This window comes from Pinus tabuliformis, chromosome 8, assembly GCF_031772625.1.
Source record: "Pinus tabuliformis cultivar Carrire ecotype Pingquan chromosome 8, CPIR1, whole genome shotgun sequence".
Lineage (NCBI taxonomy): Eukaryota > Viridiplantae > Streptophyta > Pinopsida > Pinales > Pinaceae > Pinus > Pinus tabuliformis.
Window position 1 is genome coordinate 1,058,638,765 of NC_142294.1, and position 5,591 is coordinate 1,058,644,355.

The 5,591-nt window shown below is 44.0% G+C and overlaps 1 pseudogene; it reads right to left on the reverse strand.

Moving 5' to 3' along the window:
• Positions 1-4,774, reverse strand: part of LOC149238990 (boron transporter 1-like) — a 130,090-nt pseudogene extending 125,316 nt beyond the window's left edge.
• Positions 4,775-5,591: the final 817 nt, after the last annotated feature.

The following is a 5,591-nucleotide window of genomic DNA, read 5'->3' on the forward strand; positions in this document are numbered from 1 at the left end:
TCTATAGTCGCATACTCTAGAATCCCTCGAGTGAGCACTTCCAATTGTGTTCCATCTCTACCATAGGATCCGCCCCTTCTTCATATGGAGCATCTTCTATCTAATGTGCTACCCGTCGTGCTATTGGAGACATGCCATGAGGCCTTTCTGGTCCCACATCTGCACATTTATCACAAGTAAACTCTCTGATTCACTTTAACAAAAACTCATAAAACTTGAAAATTTTCCAAAAAACAAGTTTTACCTGCATTAGTCCATTGTTCACCCAGTGGTAGAGGTAGATTTGGATCCCATCTAAAGTTTTTGCCTGCATAGACATAGTCATCCACAATGATTAGTTGTCGATGCAACCAACCGAAGAACTATGGAGGAAAATGCATCCACTGGCCCCCTCCTCCATGAGGCATGAGCTCACTCCATCTGAGCAGCCTCGAATCTTGCGGAGTAGGATTTGGCACCTCTGTCCACTAATACCAAAATAGGGGCATGAGCTTCAAAAGAAAGTGACCAAAATCGAACCAAAATTGAACTGCTTGAAGTTTCCCCGCTTGCCTTTGGTCAATTGCCTCTTCATGTTGTCCAACAGTCCCTCACACCAGTTGAACACTGTTGGAGTAAGGCAATCCACTGCATAATGGAATTGTGATTTTGAGACCTCGTGCAAATATTGCAATCCAGAAATACGGGCCATGGTGTGTAGAATTGTCCTCAAGGGAAGATTGTCGATGGTCAATATCTTCACCTTCCTGCTCACTGTTGTCTCTGCACCCGGGCAATGCCTTATGATTAGGGCATTGGTGCTCTTGCCTCCAGTACGAGATCTAAAGAGTTGAACTCTTTCCACTCTTCTATACAATCCAATAATGAAGTAAATCTCCACCACTTCTAGCTCCAATTCTTGGTCTCCGATGAGGAAGAACTCCCAATCGACATCCCATAAATTGATCAGATAGTGTAGCAGCTCATTTTGGGCTCTAATTCCTAGGGTTCGGAAGAAGTTCAGTAGCCCGCAGTTCCTCAAATAATTGACACATTCGGTATCTTGGGTAGCCTGGAGATCTTCTGCCTCATGGCCTCTTTCCTTCCATTCAATGACCATGTTGTCAAAATCTCCTGCAAAAAAACCATTAACAATGATTAAATTCTTTTTCAAGGGACAAAAACTCAAAAATTTTCTCAAAAGAGAAGATTTATCTTCAATTTTTCCACCCTGCGGCCAGCGTGACTATTTTAATTAATCTCATTCTAGCAGCGCGAGAGCCTTTCAGGCTCAAGGGCGATCAGCTCAGATCCGATGAGCAAACCCATGTTGATAGCCCCCGATTTAAAATTTTGAAATCCTTTCTTCTTTTTTTTAACATAGTCGGTTGTTGTATTAATAGCTGAAAAAAATATGGGAGTCAGGGCTCCTGAGGTACATTAAGTGCTGAGGGCAGCCAGGATCAGTGGAGTTACAAAACAGATATCTCTCCTTGATCCTTCTCCTACTTGTTCTGTCTTTAAGTAATTCTAAACTACTGTAGACTCTTACGTATTGGAGCAGCAAAAACTGACATTCGCAAATCATTTCTAATCTATGTTAATATGTCTGATGTGCCTTGTTGTAGATTCCTCCGGTATCCATCCCCGTCTATTTGCTTGGCGCTTGAGGAGCTTGGGGTTGCATTGTTGTGTTTTTCCATCATATATTTCAGAATCATTATGGAATCTTCCGCATGGCTACACCTGTTTGACAAATGGTTGAACTGTTGATGAAGAGAAGAAACCATGTGCAAGAAGAGATCAATTTCTGCTCGGTATTTGTCATTAATGATGCAATTCTGGTCATCGATTCTTGCTTCCAAAATCCTCTGTTGATTGTCTAAGATATGCTGCTAGGCTCTGATTTCTTCCAGCTCAGCTTGCATGTCCGAGCAGTGCAAACAATCCTCATTGCGAGCCATAGCTGATGCTGAGGGAGGGGAAAATAGAGGGCGGATGGGGGCGAAGAGGGACTGCCTATGGATTCGGTCAACAACGCGGGGAGCAGAAATCTTCCAGGTTACAATGGCAGGTGAGGAAAACTGGATAACAACGCAGCTAGAAGATTGGTAGATCCACCTGGAACCAGAGGCGGGAATGAATAGCCGCGATGAGTCGCAGAGAGGAGCAATCGGGGGGTAGAGCGCAGGGATAAGGAGAGGGGAGGGAAGATATAAGGAGAGGCAGGAGGGGTGAGAGCCGGTCACGAGAAATGAGAGGGAGTCCAGAGAGAGGCACGGAAAGGTCAGAGAACTGTCCAGGGAAGCCCGAGGAACAGGATTGATAAGATAGAGACCGGCTTGGTTATTGAGATTGAGAAGAATTTGGAGAGGATAATATCTTTGCCATATCCCTATGCGGATAGCGATTTTGCTGTAGGCCTGATAAGTCTGATTCCAATCCTTTTTGTCAGTACTGTCCAATTTGGTGCGGAAAGGCTTGACTCGGATCATGGCAAGGGCTGATGGATCTCCTCATCATTGCAACACAAATTTCCTACTGTCCTTTCACACACTCTGTTGGCATATCCATCGGCCTGCTTGTTGAGATTACGAAGGATATGGAAGTACTGCAAGTTATCCATTGTCTGATGCAGCAATTGATTTCGCCTGATGACTTGCTGGAGGAGGGTGTTGGGCGATTCTTTCTGGTGGACCATGAGGCGGATGACAACAGAAGAATCTCCTAAGATCCTTGCCAAATTTATCCCCAATTTTCTTAGCTGAGTTAGTCCTTGAAACAGGGCTAACGCTTCCGCTCTATTATTCGAGACCTTCCCTAGGCCCCATTCATAGTGCAGAATGCATTCCCCATTAGCGTTTATGATCAGTCCCCCTGCTCCGGCTGTTCCTGGATTCGATTTATATGCCCCATCGAAAAAAAGATAGAAGTTGTTGCACTTTTGTATCCAATGGACAAACTCCTCTTCTTTTAATCTGATTTTCCAGGAGTTGGTTTCTTTACTGCGTTGTTCATTCACCATGCTACCATTCTGGGCTTTGTAATTTTTATCCAGAATGTAACTTATAAATTCTCGCTCTTCCACACTGTACATTGTTGCATCTATCCTGCTTGAGGTTTTGATTGAGATAGCTTCCAGGGCGAGATTTTTGGCCTTGTTGAAAACTATTCTTGTAGCTGAGCTCTTGTCTTGGAATATTTTCCGATTTCTTGCTAGCCAGATTCGCCATAGCAAGGTATAAGGGAGAGTATTCCATACTCTCTTCACCAGGTTACTTCTTTTTTATTTCCAAGGGAATCTTTTTTTCCAGATGTGAATTGCTTCGCCTATGGAATGTTGAGAATTCCAAGGTAAATTGCCAGTGAAGGACAAACTTTTCCAACATTCAATAGCAAAGGGGCATTCTACAAAGAGATGGTGCATCGTTTCTTCGGCGTTGTAGCAGTTAGGACATCTGGATGGGCCATTGATGCCTCTCTTTTTCAAGTTCTCTGTTGTTAATATTTTACCCTTCAGCAGAAGCCATATGAAAAAATTTATTTTTGGGAGTGCCTCTGACTTCCAAACCATTTTCCAGTGGTTCCATAAGGTCATGGGAAAGGTGTTGTTGCAGAGATACTGGTGGCCTGCTTTGACTATGTGATTTGTTCCAGTTAAATCCCAATGAAAACCATCCCTCTCATTCTTCTTAATGGGAGCTTTACTGTGAAGGAGATTCTGCAGATAGCAAAGGCTAGGATTTAATTCGCTGGGTATTTCCAGGAAGGACCACCCTGTCCAAATGTGAGAATGGGGATCCCAGTTGGAAATTTGGTCCAGGTGGTGTATCCCCCTGTTGTTTAAGAAATTGATGATGGGTATGGCTTCTTCATGCATGTTTATAGGTTGTTGTCCCAGGATTTTATCTGTTCCAATATTGATACTGGCTCCCCCCACAGGAACTTTAGAAGTATTCTGGATCATGAGTGGAATGGCTTTTTTGCATAGCCGCCAGATTTTAGAGGAGTCTCTGTTAGGAATATCAGAGTCAAGAAGTTGCTGTCTGGGGAAGTTTAGGTATTTGGTCTCCAGCACCCTTTTCCACCACGAAGAGGGACCTATAATAAGCCTCCATACAATTTTCCCACCAAAGGCAAGATTTAAGAACTTAGGCGACCTAATACCGAGACCTCCTCTATCTTGGGTTTGGATGACATGTTTCCAGCTGACTAAATTAAACTTGCTTTTGTCGTTCTTCCCTCCTTGCCAAAGGAATTGGCGGAGAACAACTTCCATTTTGTGGTGAAAGGTAGCAGGAGCTTGGTAAAGAGAGAAGCGGTAAAGAGGGAGAGAGGTGATACCTGACTTGAGAAGAATAAGGCGGCCTGGTGGATTAAGCCACAGTGATCCCCATTGTTGCACCTTCCTCTTCACCTTATCAATGATTCCATCCCAGGTACCAGCCTTCAAAGGACCAAGGCTCACTGGCATGCCCAGGTAAGAGAAATGAGTCCACTCCAGGTTGCAGGAGACACCAAATATATTTGCAATACTGTGAATAACCTGATTTGAAGTATTCCATCCATATATACAGCTTTTAAGCTGGTTGAACATGCCTCCAGAGTACCCCATAAATTGGTCAAGGAGTTTCTTGAACCTCCTTGCTATTGTGGTGGAAGCTCCTCCAATTAACAAGGTGTCATCAGCAAACTGTGAGTGATTGATGTTCTTTGCTCCATTCCCGAATTTGATTCCAGTTATGAGGCCCACTCTCCTGTTATGATCCAGAGCTTGACTGAAGGATTCCGCCATGAGGATAAAGAGATAGGGGGAGAGGGGGCAGCCCTGTCTAAGACCCCGGGAAGATTGAAATGCTTCACTTGGTCTGCCATTGATCAGGGGGAAAATCCAGGTGCAAGCATCTATAAGATTAATGAAGGCCAACTCGAATCCCATCTTTTTTAGGACAGCTATGAGGAAGGAGTGCCCGACTCTGTCAAAGGCATTAGCCAGGTCAAGCTTAAGGATGAACCCTTTTTCCTTCCTGGAGAGGCTTGAATGAATGGCTTCTTGCACAAGAAGAATGGAATCAGTTATTTGCCTATTAGGCAAGAAACCTCCTTGATTTTCAGAGATCAAAGAGGGAAGGAGGGGTTTGAGGCGAGAGGCTAGAATTTTGGACAGAATTTTATAGGAAGAGTTGCAGAGGGAGATGTTTCAGAATCTGGAGAAGGAAGTGGGCCGGTTTTCTTTGGGGATGAGGGAAAGAAAGGTGGAGTTGATGAACCCTCCTATTTTACCCTTTCTCTGCATCCACCTGATCATCGTAATCAAATCCCTTTTTATAAGACCCCAAAACACCCTATAGAAGCAGATGGGAAATCCATCAGGCCTAGGTGCCTTATCAGGATGCAGATTCCAAATCGCTCTTCTGATTTCCTCTTCTTCAATTTCCTTGTTTAGACTGTCGTTCATCTCCTTAGTGATTCCTTTGGGTAAGTGTTGGAGCAAATCAGTGTAATCCTCTTCACCTTTGGTTTCGGTTAGGAGATTTCTGTAATGCTCAGAGGCGGCCTTTCTAATGGTCTCTTGGGTGTTGTGCAGATTTCCTTCATTATCCAAGATTGAG